This window comes from Mobula birostris, chromosome 9, assembly GCF_030028105.1.
Source record: "Mobula birostris isolate sMobBir1 chromosome 9, sMobBir1.hap1, whole genome shotgun sequence".
NCBI classification, from domain to species: Eukaryota; Metazoa; Chordata; class Chondrichthyes; order Myliobatiformes; family Myliobatidae; genus Mobula; species Mobula birostris.
This window is the reverse complement of record NC_092378.1, coordinates 6,344,989-6,362,654: the sequence shown is the minus strand read 5'-3', so window position 1 is coordinate 6,362,654 and position 17,666 is coordinate 6,344,989. Positions and strand designations below refer to the sequence as shown.

At 40.6% G+C, this 17,666-nt stretch overlaps 1 protein-coding gene across 5 annotated transcripts in view; it reads left to right on the top strand.

The window, feature by feature from the left end:
* tmem117 (transmembrane protein 117) overlaps nt 1–17,666 on the top strand; it is a 433,754-nt gene that overhangs the window by 225,330 nt on the left and 190,758 nt on the right. The gene's annotated exons all lie outside the window — the stretch shown is intronic.

Below are 17,666 nucleotides of genomic sequence, written 5' to 3'. Positions count from 1 at the left end.
CTGTATGCTAAAATACCAAAGGCCTGCAGTCACAGCAAGAGAAAATAACACACACAAAATGCTGGAGGAACTCAGCAGGTCAGGTAGCATCTATGGAAAGTTATAAAGAGTTGACATTTCAGGCCAAGGCCCTTCATCAGGACTGGAAAGGAAGGTGGGAGGGGGAGGGGGTCGAGGGATGGAGTACAAACTGGAAGGTGATAAGTGAAGCCAGGGGAGGGGGCAGGCAGGTGGGTGGAGGAAGGCGAATGAAGTGAGAAGCTTGGAGGTGATAGTGGAAAGGGTAGAGGACTAAAGAAGAAGGAATCTGATAGGAGAAGAGACTGGACCAAGGGAGAAAGGGAGGGAGGAGGGGCACAAGAAGAGGATAGGCAAGTGAGGAGAAGAAAAGAGGGGAGCCCAAATGGGAAATGGTAAAAGAGAGGTGGGGGGGGGAAGGAGAAATTACCAGAAGTTAGAGAAGTTAAAGGATTTCCAGCAACTGCTGAATCTCTTGTGTTTTTGAGAGAAAAATAACTTTGTTTTCAGTACATGTATGATTCTGGACGTTACCAAGGCCATCTTGAGAATTTTACAATGTTCTATCAGTGGGAAGATGAGTGTCTTTGATGGATGAACACAAGAAAACAATGAATATGCTTCTGCTGTTGTTCGGATCTGCAGAATGCACCATTCCTAAGGGAAGTATAAATTGAAAATAAGTCAGCTTAATTTCTTCTTCAATATTTTTATTGATTTCTTACATAAAAGTATACAGAGTACAGTAAGATATATAATATATATCGATTACAATATATTGGAATCACAAATATAGTTTCATAGCCCCATATCTGTATACTTTAAATTTAAACATAATATTAAAAAGATATACTTTGTTACGAAAAAAATCTAAACCCACTACCAGAAAAAAACAGCTGTTTGGTTAAAAAAAATGAAAAGGAAAAAAATCCTTATCATATAATAAAACATATATTGTTAGCCATTCTGTGTGCTTAATAGCATTCTCTGTGCTTAATAGCAAATCAAAAATTTTGAAAAAAATTCAAAAAAAGTCCCCAGAATGTTAAAAAATCTTGTCTAGTTTCAGAAATTGATCAACGAATCTTCTCTAAATGTAAACATGACATAACATCATTTAACCAATGAGTATGAGTAGGCGGAGTGGCAATGCCTTCCTGGCTATAAGAGAAATAAAGGCCAAAATATGCAAATAATGTGTCTCCAAAATAATATCATTTCCTCCAACAATACCAAATAAGGCAGTCAAAGGATTAGGTTTAAAATTTACTTTAAAAAGCACCAAAAAAGTTTGGAACACTTCCAATATTTTTCAAGACTCGGACAAGTCCAAAACATATGAATTAGTGAAGCTTCACCATTGTTACATCTATTGCAATTAGATTAGATTAGATTATGAGGACATGCAGTCCTCTTTTATTGTCATTTAGTAATGCATGCATTAAGAAATGATACAATGTTTCTCCAGAATGATATCATAGAAACACAAGACAGACCAACTGGAAAACTGACAAAAACCACATAATTATAACATATAGTTACAACAGTGCAAAGCAATACCGTAATTTGATGAAGGACAGACCATGGGCATGGTAAAAAGTCTCAAAGTCTCTCAAAAGTCCCATCATCTCACGCAGACGGTAGAAGGAAGAAAAAAAACTCTTCCTGCCATGAGTTTCCAGTGCTGCAAACTTGCTGATGCAGCACCCTGGAAGCACCTGACCACAGCTGACTCTTGAGTCCATCTGAAAACTCCGAGCCTCTGAACAGCCCTCCGACACTGAGCACCATCTCTGCCGAGTGCTTCGACCCCGGCCCCGGCAACAGGCAATAGGCAAAGCCAAGGATTTGGGGTCTTCCCCTCCGGAGATTCTCGATCTCACAGTAGCAGTGGCAGCGAAGCGGGCATTTCAGAAGTTTCTCCAGGTGTTCCTCCGTGCTTCTCACGGCTGTGTCCATCAAATCAGGATTGTGCACGGCCCCTAGTTAACACATACGATATCATTCGGAATGGCCGTGTGCGCTGCATCGCGTCACCATCTTCTCCTCCCTCCCTATATCAATAGGGAGATATATCTGAATGAAAATGAGAGAACTTATCTTTAGTCATATGGGCCTTATGAACCACTTTAAATTGTAGAAGGGAATGACGGGCACCTAGCAATGAGTTATTAACCAATTAAAAAATGTCATTCCAAGTATCCTCAGAAATTGGAATCTGTAAATCTTGTTCCCAGAGATTTTTAATTTTGTCTAAAGGAATATTTCTCATTCCCAACAACATACCAGAAATATTAGATATAGATCCATTATGGAAGGGTTTCAAATTAAAAATTGTATCAAGTAAATTCTTATCTGGACTTTTAGGAAATGTATATACTTGAGAATGCAAAAAGTCTCTAATTTTTAAATATCGAAAGAAGTGGGTTTTGGGTTGGTTATACTTAGCTGAAAATTGTTCAAATGAAGAGAAACTATCTCCAACAAACAAATCCTGAAAACATTTAATACCCAATCTATTCCACTCTTTAAAAACTACATCAGTCATGGAAGGTTTAAAAAAAAGTTAGAAAAAATAGGATTTGAAAGTGAAAAACTCAATAAACCAAAATATTTTCTAAATTGTACCCAAATCCTCAAGGAGTGTTTAACTACAAAACTATCAGTTAAATTACTTAAAGATAAAGGAATTGAGGATCAGAGAAGAGAAATGACAGAAAATTTATTAACAGGATTAGCTTCTAAAGAAACCCAGACTGGACAGTCCTCTTGATTAATATAATATAACCAAAACATAAGATTCCGTATATTGACTGCCCAGTAATAAAACCTAAAATTGGGTAAAGCTAAACCTCCATTCTTTTTAGCTTTTTGAAGATGAACTTTATTTAATCGAGAAATTTTATTTTTCCATGTATACGAAGATATAATAGAATGCAGAGAATCAACAAAGGATTTAGGAATAAAAACAGGTATGGCCTGAAATAAATATAAAAATTTAGGCAAAATATTCATTTTAATAGAATTAATTCGGCCAATCAACAATAAAGAGAGGGGTGACCAATTTGATAGTGCCTTCTTAACAAAATTCGGAAGTGTAAAAAAGATTTCTTTTAAAAGGAATTTATAATTCCTAATAGTTGTTACACCCAAATAAGTAAATTGATTTCTTACAATTTTAAAAGGAAGGTTAGTGTTAACTAACACCAAACTATTCAAAGGAAAAAGTTCACTCTTATGAAAGTTAAGTTTATATCCTGAAAACTGACTAAAGCAGGAAAGTAAAGAAAATATGGAAGGTAAAGAAGACTCCACATTAGAAATGTAGAGCAAAAGGTCATCAGCATAAAGTGACACTTTGTGAGTATTACCCCTCCTTAAAACACCAGTGATATCATTAGATTCCTGGAAAGCAATAGCTAAAGGTTCTAAGACCAAATCAAAAAGCAAAGGACTCAAAGAACAACTTTGTCTGGTTCCATGTTGAAGTTTAAGTGGTTTAGAATTAGTTTATGAGGACACGCAGTCCTCTTTTATTGTCATTTAGTAGTGCATGCATTAAGAAATGATACAATGTTTTTCCAGAACGATATCACAGAAACACATGACAAACCAAGACTGAAAAACTGACAAAAACCACATAATCATAACATATAATTACAACAGTGCAAAGCAATACCGTAATTTGATAAGAACAGACCATGGGCACAGTACAGTCTCAAGGTCTCTCGAAAGTCCCATCATCTCACGCAGACGGTAAACCTCCAGCGCCGCAAACTTGCCGATGCAGCATCCCGGAAGCATCCGACCACAGTCCGACTCCAAGTCCCTCCGAAAACTCCGAGCCTCCGACCTGCTCTCCAGCACCGAGCACCGAGCACCATCTCTGCCGAGTACTTCGACCCCAGCCCTGGCAACAGGCAATAGGCAAGGCCGAGGATTTGGGGCCTTCCCTCCGGAGATTCTCGATCACACAGTAGCAGCGGCAGCGAAGCAGGCATTTCAGAAGTTTCTCTAGATGTTCCTCAGTGCTTCTTCACGTCTGTCTCTATCAAATCAGGATTGTGCATGGCATCCTACTTCACAGATACGAAATCAATTCAGAACAGCCGCATGTGCTGCGTTGCACTGCCATCTTCTCCTCCCTCCCTTAGAGAGAGAGAGAATTCTGAGAGTTAGTAAGAACCTGAGTGGAGGGAGACAGATAAAGTAATTTAATCCATTGAATAAAATCGGGCCCAAAGTTAAATTTTTCTAAAGTTTTAAATAAATAATTCCATTCAGCCAGATCAAAGGCTTTCTCAGCATCTAAGGATATCACACATTCCGAAATCTCTTTAGAAGGAGATTAAATAACATTCAATAAATGATAAATATTAAAGTGGGTGTATCGACTTTTAGTAAATCCAATCTGATCATCAGAAATAATAGATGGCAAAATATTTTCAATCCTATGAGCCAAAAGTTTAGATAAAATTTTAGTTTCAACATTAAATAAGGAAATTGGTCTATAAGAAGAACATTCAGTTGGATCCTTATTCTTTTTTAAGAATAAGCGAAATGGAGGCTTCATAAAAAGATTGTGGCAACCTACCTAATTTAAAAGTGTCTGAAAGGACTGAGTATAAGTGAGGTATAAGCAAAGAGGGAAAGCCTTATAAAACTCCAGAAAATCCATCAGGACCCCGAGTCTTCCACGAGTGCAAAGAGTGAACAACCTCGGCAATTTCCTCATAAGAAATGGGTTGATCCAACAAATTTTGATTATCATCAGAAAGTTTAGGAATGTTTAATCGATCTAAGAAATTATTCATTACACTATTATCTTTAGGAGAATTAGAACTATAAAGTTTAGAATATTCTGTATTGAGCTGTAGGTTTTCTGTGTTTCTATGTTTCTTTGTTTCTAATTTGTTTCTAATTCTAATTTGATATTGTGGTTGGCACAAAGGGTCTAATCCTGTGCTGTACTATTCCATGTTTAAATTCCTCATTGTAGATTGATGAAACTATATATCTGGTGGGATTGGCTAAGCACATAAGGGGGCTCATAAGGATGCCCCCTGCTTTGTTTGCTCCACATGTCAAGTATGAATTGTTCATGGTGATGAGATTCAAAATCTGAACATCAGCCTAGTTTAATATGGTGTTCAGATGTACCTGTGCATATGTTTTGTCCAATGGATACTGTTGTCAGAGAGTTTTGAGATCCTCTCTTGGGATCTGACTAACCTTAATTGACATCAAATAATAAAATAGAGAACATTCGTTTTTTGATAATCTTTTGATAAGTAAGCACAGAATCTTTATAAATTCATTTCACCGTTTTATTTCTCCCACTTACTGTATGAATCAAAATAAATTCATAGCCATTTGCAATTATTTTAGTAATGAAGAAAATCACGTTCAAGATAACAGATTTTTCAAACCAGATAATTGGCTAAAGCTGAGGAACTGTGAAAAATATATTTTGTTTAAATATAGAAAACGCAAATACAACTATAGCCATGCTGTTTTGTTATAAATATATTGTAATGACATTTCAACATTAGTTACTGGTATCACTTTTTTATTGATTTTGTAATATAATTGTTATAAGATTTAACAATGAGGAATGGATCACTTTCGATTTTCAGTGATTATGGTTGGTAACAAGCATTGTAAAATTGATTAATTACAGAGGAAAGATTCCAAGGTTCAATCACAGCACTCCCATCTTCAACAGAACATTCGCAACTATATAAATAGAATTGATATGCTTCTTAACTTGTACTTAGGTGTTAGTTTAACTCAGGGAATTGCACACTAGCCTTTGGATATAAGCACAAAATACTCTGCAGATGCTGGGGTCAAAGCAACACACACAACATGCTGGAGGAACTCAGCAGGTCGGGCAGCATCTGTGGAAACGAACAGTCAACGTTTCGGGCTGAGACCCTTCATCAGGACTGTAGGGGGAAGGGGCAGAGGCCCTATAAAGAAGGATGGGGGGAGGGTGGGAAGGAGAAGGCAGGTAGGTGCCAGGTGAAAAACCAGTAAGGGGAAGGATCAAGGGGTGGGGGAGGGGAAGCAGGGAAGGGATAGGCAGGAAAGGTGAAGAAGGAATAGGGGAAAGCACAATGGGTAGTAGAAGAAAGTGGAACCAAGAGGGAGGAGATAGGCAGCTGGGGGAGGGGGCAGAGTGAACCTGGGATGGGGGAAGGGAGAGGGAGGGAATTACCGGAAGTTGGAGAACTCAATGTTCATGCCCTGGGGCTGGAGACTACCCAGATGGTACATGAGGTGTTGCTCCTCCAACCTGAGTTTAGCCTCACCATGGCAGTAGAGGAGGCCATATATGGACATATCCAAATGGGAATGTGAAGCAGAGTTGAAGTGGGTGGCAACCGGGAGGTCCTGTCTGTTGTGGCAGACGGAGTGGAGGTGCTCAACGAAGCTGTCCCCCAATCTGCGTTTGGTCTCGCCGACGTAGAGGAGGCTGCACGGGGAACAGTGGATGCAATAGATGACCCCGACAGACTCACAAGTGAGGTGTTGCCTCACCTGGAAAGACTGTTTGGGGCCCTGAATAGTGGTGACAGAGGAGGTGTAGGGACAGGTGTAGCACTTACACTTGCAGGGATAAGTGCCGGGTGGGAGATCCGTGGGGAGGGACGTGTGGACCAGGGTGTCACGGAGGGAACAATCCCTGCAGAAAGCAGAGAGGGGTAGAGAGGGAAAGATGTGCTTAGTGGTGGGGTCCTGTTGAAGGTGGCAGAAGTTATGGAGGATAATGTGCTGGATCCAGAGGCTGGTGGGGTGGTAGGTGAGGACAAGGGGAACTCTGTCCCTGTTGTGGTGAAGGGAGGTTGAGGTGAGTGCCGAAGTGTGGAAAATGGAGGAGATGCGGGTGAGGGCATCATTGATGACGGCAGAAGGGAAGCCACGATTCGTAAAGAAAGAGGACATTTGAGATGTCCTGGAATGGAAAGCCTCATCCTGGGAGCAGATGTGCTGGAGACGGAGGAACTGGGAATAGGGAATTGCATTTTTGCATGTGGCAGGATGGGAAGAAGTTTTTCACCTGGCATCTACCTGCCTTCTCCTTCCCACTCAACCCCCTACCTTCTTTATAGAGCCCCTGCCCCCTCCCTCTTCAGTCCTGACAAAGGGTTGCAGCCCGAAACGTTGAGTGTTTGTTTCCACGGATGCGTCCCGACCTGCTGAGTTCCTCCAGTGTTTTGTGCGTGTTCCTTTGGATATAAGGATGTGAGATAAATCTCCATTTAAAGTCTGAACATGTGAAGTAAGCCTGTAACACAACACGTAACATAGCTGTCATACTACTGCAGTTGCACTGAAGTTCTTTTTTAAAAATTGAGATTCTAATCTCAGGCCTAGCCATTATATAAATATCACAGTTATTGTTTGAAGAGCAGGTAATCTACCCCCACAGCATGTGACTAATCCTCGTCTGTTGGCCAAAGTCATTTGTCAGCTAATACCTTTGAAACCAATTTGATACTTTATATGTGCAAACAGTCAAAGGCCATCACGAGTGTATTAACACTTAGCATTTTAGAGGTGCAAATTTTCAGGTTCACAGACTCAGAAAACTGACACTTTTCCTAAAGGCACAAAGGAGAAAAGAGCAAGACCACAGTGAATTTGCCTTTTGTTTTACTTCAAAGTTTATATCATAACTATTCTCTGGCTATTGTAGTACAGGTCGACCTTCACTAATCCGACTACCTGTAATCCGGTTCCTTCGATAATCCGACACTGATTATGCTTAATGTAATCCTTCTGTAATTCGGCATTTTCACTAATCCGGCACTCCTCAGGTCCCAACAGTGCCGGATTAGTGAAAGTCGACCTGTACCTGATTAACAGGCAATGCTTTTCACATTATAATACTCCTGCTTAAAACACAAATGTTTAAAGATCAGACCCAGTTTGCAGGTTTTAAACTTGTGAATTGTCAATGAAAACTCTTGTGCGAATGTTAGATTATAGTTCAGTTCTCGGTTGATAAACAGTTGTCTTGAGAGTTTCTGGATACGGTTCCCCTTAACTCAGAATCAGATGTGCATCAAAAAACTTCAGCTACTGTGCATACACAGATGCTGACTGCCAAACATGCATTTAAGTAAAACAGGGAGGAAACCTCACAATAAATCAGTAATGAAGCACAAATTGAGAATCACTCAAAAAGACTGCAGCATTGCTAGGTAATGTATCTCAGTGTGAGATGCTGTGATCAAAGTTCAAAGTACATTTATTATCAAAGTATGTATACATTATACAACATTGAACTCCTTACAGGTAGCCACAAAACAAAGAAACCCAAAAGAACCCTTAAAAAGGACCATCAAATACCCAATGTCCAGAGAGAGAGGAAAAAAACAAATCGTTCAAACAGTAAAAGTAAGCAAATAGCATTCGAAATGAAAGTGAATCCACAGACACGTAGCCCGGAGCAGGCTACAGCCTCAGTTCAGCACAGAGCTCAGTAAAAGTCACAGACCAGGGACATTGCCTCTTGTCCTGACACCCAGCTTTCTCAATCTGGCCCGGTGTTTAAATCATCCAAACATCAGGTTGTTCCTCGCTCTAGTACCAGGGTCCTGATGCTTCGATATGCTCATGGCCCAGGTTCTAGAATGAGGAACCATCGCATTTTGGCCCGTACTCGACTTTTCCAAATCGGCTTGGTGCTTAGGTTGATCTAACCTTGGGTCTTTCCTTACTCTCGGTTTTGACTCTGCCTTTCATCTGCTCACTTTGACCCTCGACTCTGCCTCGTCTCCGCTCACCTCTCCATTGTTTATGGTGATCGTTAACCTGAAAAAAATGTTATTAATAAAGTATTTAGTTGTATCTTTTGCTTGGTTTGCTGCCGTTAGATAGTCACTGGACTTCACCACCACCATATTAAACCTTGCCTTCTTGATGAGCTGCTCAGGGTTGATTGAACCAATTCATCATGTTAGGTGTGTCCAGTTACACTGTAGAATGGTGTGTCTCTCCTACTGACCCCTATATGTGCATCCACACACCCATCTGAACTCTCCCCCGGCTCTCCTTGCTGTCATTGAAAGTTTTTATGCTGTTAACTATCCTAGTCTTTAAGGTCTGATTTACAACTCAGCCATGACTCTAGGGGAGCGGCCTGCCGGGGAGCGGCCTTGTTGAGGGAAGTGCCTTGTAAGAAAAGTGGAGATTGGAGGAGTTTTGGATGGAGCTGTAGGTTGTCGAAGGTTACAAGGGGATATAGACAGGATACAGAGTTGGGCGAAAAGTGGAAGATGGAGTTCAATCTGGATAAGTGTGAAGTGATGCATTTTGGAAGGACAAACCAGGAGGCTGAGTACAGGGTTAGTGGTCGGTTACTTAAGAGTGTAGATGAACAGAGGGACCTTGGGGTTCAAATCCATACATCCCTCAAGATCGCTGCACAGGTTGATAGGATAGTTAAGAAGGCCGATGGGATGCTAGGCTTCATTAATAGGGGGATTGAGTTCAACAGTGGAGAGGTCATGTTGCAACTCTACAAATCTCTGGTGAGACCACATTTAGAGTATTGTGTTTAGTTCTGGTCATCTCATTATAGGAAGGATGTGGAAGCTATGGAGAGGGTTCAGAGGAGATCTACCAGGTTGTTGCCTGGATTGGAAAACAAGTCTTATGAAGCAAGGTTAGCAGAGCTGGGACTTTTCTCTTTGGAGCGTAGAAGGATGAGGGGGGACTTGATAGAGGTCTACAAGATTATGAGAGGTATAGATGGGGTGGATAGCCAGTACCTGTTTCCCAGGGCACGAATAGCAAACACCAGAGGGCATATGTACAAAGTTAAGGGAGGAAAGTTTAGGGGAGACATCAGGGGTAAGTTTTTTTACACAGAGGGTTGTGGGTGCCTGGAATGACTTGCCAGGGATGGTGGTGGAGGCTAAAACATTAGGGGTATTTAAGAGCCTCTTGCACAGGCACATGGATGAAAGGAAAATAGAGGTTTACGGGGAATGTGGGTTTAGTACTTTTTTTAAGGAATATATGGGTCAGCACAACATCGAGGGCTGAAGGGCCTGTACTGTGCTGTAGTATTCTAGTGTCTAATGTTTCCTGAAAGGAAAATCCTGCCTGACAAACCTACTGCAGTTCTTTAAGGAAATTACAAGCAGGGTAGCCAAAGGAGATGCAGTAGATATGGTGTACTTGGATTTTCAGGAGGCCTTTGACAAGGTGCCTCACATGAGGCTGTTTAGCAAGGTAAGAGCCCATGGAATTACAGGGAAGTTAGTAGCATGGGTGGAGCATTGGCTGGTCGGCAGAAAACAGAGAGTAGGAATAAAGGGATCCTATTCTGGCTGGCTGCTGGTTACCAGTGGAGTTCCACAGGGGTTGGTGTTGGGACCGCTGCTTTTTACGATGTATGTCAATGATTTGGGCTATGGTATTAATGGATTTGTGGCTAAATTTGCTGATGACTCAAAGATAGGTGGAGGAGCGGGTAGTGTTGAGGAAACAGAGAGCTTGCAGAGAGACTTAGATAGTTTAGGGGAATGGGCAAAGAAGTGGCAAATGAAATACAATGTTGGAAAGTGTATGGTCATGCACTTTGGTGGAAGAAATAAATGGGCAGACAATTATTTAGGTGGGGAGAGAATTCAAAATGCAGAGATGCAGAGAGACGTGGGAGTCTTTGTGCAAGATACCCTAAAGGTTAACGTCCAGGTTGAGTCGGTTGTGAAGAAGGGGAATGCAATGTTGGCATTCATTTCTAGAGGTATAGAGTATAAGAGCGGGGATGTGATGTTGGGGCTTTATAAGGCCATCGTGAATCACACTTGGAGTATTGTCTGCAGTTTTGGAATCCTTATTTTAGAAAGGATATACTGACATTGGAGAGGGTTCAGAGAAGACTCATGAGAATAATTCCAGGAATGAAAGGGTTACCGTCTGGCAGCTCTTGGGCTGTATTCCCTGGAGTTCAGGAGAATGAGGGGGATCTCACAGAAACATTCCGAATGTTAAAAGGCCTGAACAGATTAGATATGGCAAAATTATTTCCCATGGTAGGGGATTCTAGGACTTCAGGATTGAAGGACATCCATTTAGAATAAGGTGTGGAGAAATTACTTTAGTCAGAGGGTGGTAAATCTGTGGAATTTGTTGCCACGAGCGGCTGTGGAGGTCAAGTCATTGAGTGTATTTAAGGCAGAGAGAGATAGGTTCTTGATTAGCCAGGCCATCAAAGGGTATGGGGAGAAGGCAGGGGAGTGGGGATGACTGGAAGAATTGAATCAGCCCATGATTGAATGGCGGAGTGGGCTCGATGGGCCGAATGGCCTACGCTGCTCCTATATCTTATGGTCTTATAAAACTGAGCCTTATTTTCCAATTTAACAATGCCTTCTTAGAGTTTTTTAGATCCACAGAAGCTATTTATGCACCCTGGCTATAACTTCCTCCATATGTCATTCTTTGTCATATTATTCAAGGAGCAATTGATTTGGTCTTTGGCTATCTTAATTTTGTTTCTTTTTCCAAATTTCCCAAATAAGGTTCTGTCATTGCTGCTCAGCTCTGAAATGAAATGCTTCATTATCTGTTGATGGTAAGCCGTGAACAAAGAGATGACACTCTGCCTCAGAGGGCAAGAAAACCGGGGTCAAAAGCATGACATATCTTGATGTTTACCAGATGTCCAAAAGCATTTTCAATAATGAGCAAGGCTCCGCAGTTCAGATTATTCCTCACACAATATTATACGATGAAATGATAGAAAGAGGAAGGGAAAAAGAAAGACAGAGCGATGATGTGATATTATCTTGCAAATTTGGGACTGCAACTCGAGGTCGTGGGTTAAGGGTGAAAGGTGAAACGTTTAACTGGAACATGAGGAGAAACTTCTTCACTGAGAGGGTGGTGAGAGTGTGGAATGAGCTGCCCCTGCAAGTGGTGCATGTGAGCTTGATTTAACCATTTGAGAAAAGTTTGGATAGCTACATGGGTGATAGGGGTATGGAGGGCTATGGTCCCAATGCAGGCTGATGAGGGTAGGCAGTTTAAATAGTTTGGCATGGACCAGATGGGCTGAAGGGCCTGTTTCGGTGCTGTACTTTTCTATGACTCTATCTCTCTAAAATCTAATTTCAGATCTGTATATTTGTTTAAGATGGATATATATCATAAAATTAAAATCTTATAAACCAACAGAATTTGGATGTTGAAATGAAAGGAATGACTTGGCGATATAGAGGTAATTTTGAATTGAATTGAATTGACTTTATTCCGTACATCCTTCACATACATGAAGAGTAGAAATCTTCATGTTACGTCTCCGTCTGAATGTGCAATGTTCAAATTCTAGTAATTTGTAATAAATAGTTTGTACAGTAAGATATACAACCGAACAGTCAATATAGCTTATAAATATAATTGTGTCAGTGTGAATAACCCGTCTTATGGCCTGGTGGTAGAAGCTGTTCCGGAGCCTGTTGGTCCTGGCTTTTATGCTGTGGTACTGTTTCCCAGATGGTAGCAGCTGGAACAGTTTGTGGTTGGGGTGATTTGGGTCCCCAGTGCTCCTTTGGGCTCTTTTTACATACCTGTCACTGTAATTGTCCTGAATAGTGGGAAGTTCACATCCATAGATCTGCTAGGCTGTCTGCACCATTCTCTGCAGAGTCCTGTGATTAAGGGAGGTACAGTTCCCATATCAGGCAGTGATGCAACCAGTCAGGATGCTCTCAATCGTGCTCCTAGGATTTGGGGACTCATGCCGAATTTCTTCAACCATCTGAGTTGAAAAACACCACACAGCCGGTATGTATAGACCAACTGAGGTCCTTGGTGATGTGTATACTGAGACACTTAAAGCTGTTCACGCTCTCAACCCCAGATCCATTGATGTCAGTAAGGGTGAGCCTGTCTTCATTCATCCCGTAGTGCACGACCAGCTCCTTTGTTTTTGCGACATTGAGGGAGAGATTGTTTTCTTGACACCACTGTGTCAGAGTGATGATGTCTTCTCTGTAGGCTGCCTCATTATTATTTGAGATAAAGCCAATCAATGTAATATCATCTGCAAATGTAATTAGCATATTGGAGTTGTGGGTGGTGCCACAGTCATGGGTGTACAGAGAGTAATGGAGAGGGCTTAGGACACAGCCCTGGGGGGCTCCTGTGTTGAGGGACAGAGGACAGAGGTGAGAGAGCTCAGATCAGGAAGTCCAGGATCCAGCTACACAAGGCAGGATGAAGGCCGAGGTCTCCGAGCCTCTTGTTGAGCCTGGAGGGATTTATGGTGTTGAATGCTGAACTGTAGTCCGAGAACAGAATTCTCACATAAGCATCCTTCTTCCCCTGATGTGCAAGGACGGTGTCTAGAGCTGTGGCTATTGCATCATCTGTCAATCGGTTGTGTCAGTAGGCAAATTACAGGGGGTCCAGTGTGGGTGGCGGATGTAGTCCTTGACCAGTCTGTCTAAGCATTTGATTATTACTGAGTTGAGTGCGACAGGACGCCAGTAATTTCCCAGTGTTCAAAGGGATTTTAAGTATTTTGATACTAAAAACATAGTTTTTACAACAATCCATATGACATAAATTTTTGCTTAGAGGGTAGTATGTAAAAAGTTAATTCATGATAAAATTGTGGATTCTGAGCTGATTAGTATAGTGTGTCTTGGGAATACCAGCATCTCCGAGGGTTTGGATTTAATTGCACATGGTTTGATGCTACGAATTTCACACCATAATGATGAAAATGCTGACAGCTTGGTCATTATTGGAAAAGCAAAACCAGCCTACACAGGTTGAATACCCCTTATCCAAATTCCAAAATCCAAAAACCTTGCAATCGGAAATTTTTTTTAAATGCTTATTTAACGTCACAAAGGAAAATTCCACAAGGTGCTGGGAAGGTTCTTAGACAGTTTGTGAGAAGTCACCTCACATATGTAATGAACAATAACAATAATGAAAAATAGAAAGTGAAAAATGAAGATATCGATAGTGTATTGAAAGAGTGGATCCATCAGCATCAGTGAACATATGTCACTTAATGGTATGTTAATCATGAAACAATTAATGAGCTATCACGATGAACTGAAAATTGAAGGTAATTGTGAAAGTTCAGGCTGGTTGCAGAAATCAATGGTTGAAGAAAAGGCATGGCATTACATTTTTAAAGATTTAAAATATTTTAAAAATAAGGTGTCTGGTGATCACGAAGCAACAGATAAATTCAATGATGAGTTGGTGAAAAACTGTTGATGGTGAAAATCTGACACCAGAACAAGTCGACAAAGCTGATTGTTTTTGTTCCTTACATAGTCATAGTCATACTTCATTGATCCCGGGGGAAATTGGTTTTCATTACAGTTGCGCCATAAATAATAAATAGTAATAAACCATAAATAGTTAAATAATAATATGTAAATTATGCCAGGAAATAAGTCCAGGACCAGCCTATTGGCTCAGGGTGTCTGACCCTCCAAGGGAGGAGTTGTAAAGTTTGATGGCCACAGGCAGGAATGACTTCCTATGACGCTCTGTGTTGCATCTCGGTGGAATGAGTCTCTGGCTGAATGTACTCCTGTGCCCAACCAGTACATTATGTAGTGGATGGGAGACATTGTCCAAGATGGCATGCAACTTGGACAGCATCCTCTTTTCAGACACCACTGTCAGAGAGTCCAGTTCCATCCCCACAACATCACTGGCCTTACGAATGAGTTTGTTGATTCTGTTGGTGTCTGCTACCCTCAGCCTGCTGCCCCAGCACACAACGGCAAACATAAAACCCAAATAAAATAAAATACGAATATAGTGTACTGTAACCTTTTAGTCAAAACATGGCATCATAGGTGGAGACTGAAAGCCTGCTGTTGTTGTTCAACAGCTGATCCAGGTATTCTCCCAATGCCAATGTGCTGCTTTTGTTACCTGCACACAATTTTCATTATATTAATGGTATGGAATAACTTTTACCGTTAAGTACATATGTGCGATGAACAACGTAAGATAAAGACTGCTTAGTAGTATGATCTAAATTCAGAGTTGGAAATGATGATGATCTTAAGCTATCTCATTATGTATTCCAAAATCCGAAATCCGACACACTTCCGACCGGAAGCATTTCAAATAAGAGGTACTCAACCTGTAGAATCTCACTGAGTTGATAGAAACATGGACAAGACATTTAAGCTATTTAACCCACAGGTGACCATTATGGAAATGTGGGGTTTATAGTTATAGTATATCTTAAGAAAGAAAGAGTAGATTGATTTATTTGTCATGTGTAGGTCAAAATATTGAAACATACAGTGAAATGTATCATTTGTGTCATCTTTTGAATTGTGCTGGGGGTAGCCCACAGATGTTGCTGTACTTTTGATGCCAAAATTTATTTTTGGATCATTGGGCTCTCTTCCAGGGAAGGTGGGACCTTTACAGAAGGAATGACTTGCAGCTGAACTGGAGCAGGACTAATATCCTAGCAGGAAGGTTTGTCAATGCTGCATGGTGGGTTTAAACTAGAGTTGCAGAGCATGGTGACCAGAGTGCCAGAACAGTTAGTGGAGAGGTTGTGGAGGCAGATGTCGGTAAGACCTTGGACAAAGTTGGGAATCAAAATATTGGGAGTGGTGTGACTAGTGTCCTGAGCTGCATATTTTTCAATGCCAGAAGTATCATAGGAAAGGCTGAAGGTGAGGTAGCTGGTTTACAAACCAAGGGAGAGGCTGTTGTTTGGGCAAAGTTATAGTCAACAGGATGAGTTGCAACGTAAAAGATGGACAAAATTGAAAAGGGTGAATACAGGACTGAAGTTGTTATATTTGAATGCACGCAGTATATAGAATAAGGTAGACAAATACAGCTTGGCGGGTATGATGTTGTAGATGTGGTGATATCACTTGTCACATGTAAGAACGTGATTGGACAGAATCAGAGCATGCGCAGAAATGACGGAATGATCTGGAAACCTGTATGATAAAAACGTGGTTGCTGTTTGCTGTTGTAAATAAAAGTTCTAGTTTTAATTCTTCCAGAATATGGTTTGTTCTTAGTAACCTACTGTACGTATAAAGAACACAACGTGTCAGAAGTCGGTCTGGAAGAATAATACGTTTCGCTAACACGGGAGAAGCGAAGATAATCAAAAAAAGCACAAATTTTTTTGTTGTGCTAACAGTTTTAAAAATGGAAGTTTTGCAACCCCCATCGATGCTTCAGTTGAAAAGTAGCTGAAAACTGGAAAAGATTTAAACAGTGTTTTGAAATTTATTTATCGGCGACCGGAGCAGATAAAAAATCAGAAAAAACTAAAACTTCAATTCTACTCCATGTTATAGGGGACAACACAATTGAGATATATAACCATTTTACTTTTGAAAATGGAGATAATTTGAATCTAAAAGTGATCATCGACAAATTTGACACATTTTGTATACCGAAGCGTAATGTGACGTATGAGCACTATAAATTTTTCAAATGTCGGCAGAGACCTGGTCAAACAATTGATCAATTTGTTGTGGAGTTGAGAAACCACAGTAAAAGATGCGAGTTTGCAGAGCTTACAGACTATCTCATTAAAGACAGAATTGTTTGCAGCATTCTGGATAATGGTCTGAGAGAAAGACTGTTAGAACAAGATTTCAATTTGGAAAAAGCTGTAGCACTCTGCAAAGCTTCTGAGACCATGATGTCGCAGGCTAAAGAGCTTTTTATTGAGAACGGCTGCGTAGACGCTGTAAAGCGCGAACATTTTAGAAAAAAATAATGCAGCAACAACGAAACCGACAGAGAGCAAGACATCATCTGAAAGAAAAAAAACTTTGTGATTGCTGTGGGCGGCAACATCTTCTAAAAACATGTCCAGCGTATCAGAAAATGTGCAACACCATTTTTCACGCTGTTGCAGAAGTAGAAAGAAAATAAAATGAGTAAACGCAGTGCTTGAAAATAAACGCGAGGAGTTTTATATAGATGTGCTTTCTGAAAACAAACAAAGTAAGAATGACTGGACTATGCCATTGCAAGTGAACCAAAACATTATTCTGTTTAAATTGGATACTGGAGCACAAGTAAATATGCTCCAGTAAAAGACCAAGTAAAAGAATCTGAGTTTAATGCTTTAAAGTCTAGACCAAAGTTACATCAGACAAATATTAAAGTGACTGGGTATTCAGGTGCAGACATTCCGGTTAAAGGAACATGTGTGGCAAAAGTATAACACAAAAATATGGTGCACAAGCTTTCATTTGTGGTGGTGCCAAAAAATGTACAGTCAATACTGGGTTTATCTGCCTGTGAGAGACTGAATTTGGTGTAAGGAGATTTAGTTCTGGACAGTGACACAGAGTCAGAATACAGTGACTTGATGAAAGAGTTTGAGGACTTGTTTAAAGGGCTTGTTTCTCTTCCAGGAGAGCACACGATTAAAATTGACAACCCAGTGCCAGCCGTAGTACATCCATGTGGAAAAGTACCTTTTGCATTACGTGATCAACTGAAAACAGAGCTTGACAGAATGGAACGGCTAGGAATCATAAAAAAATTGATGAACCAACTGAATGGGTCAATTTGCTTGTTATTGTTGATAAGAAAAATGGAAAACTGAGGATTTGCTTAGATCCAAGAGACTTGAATCGAGCCATTAA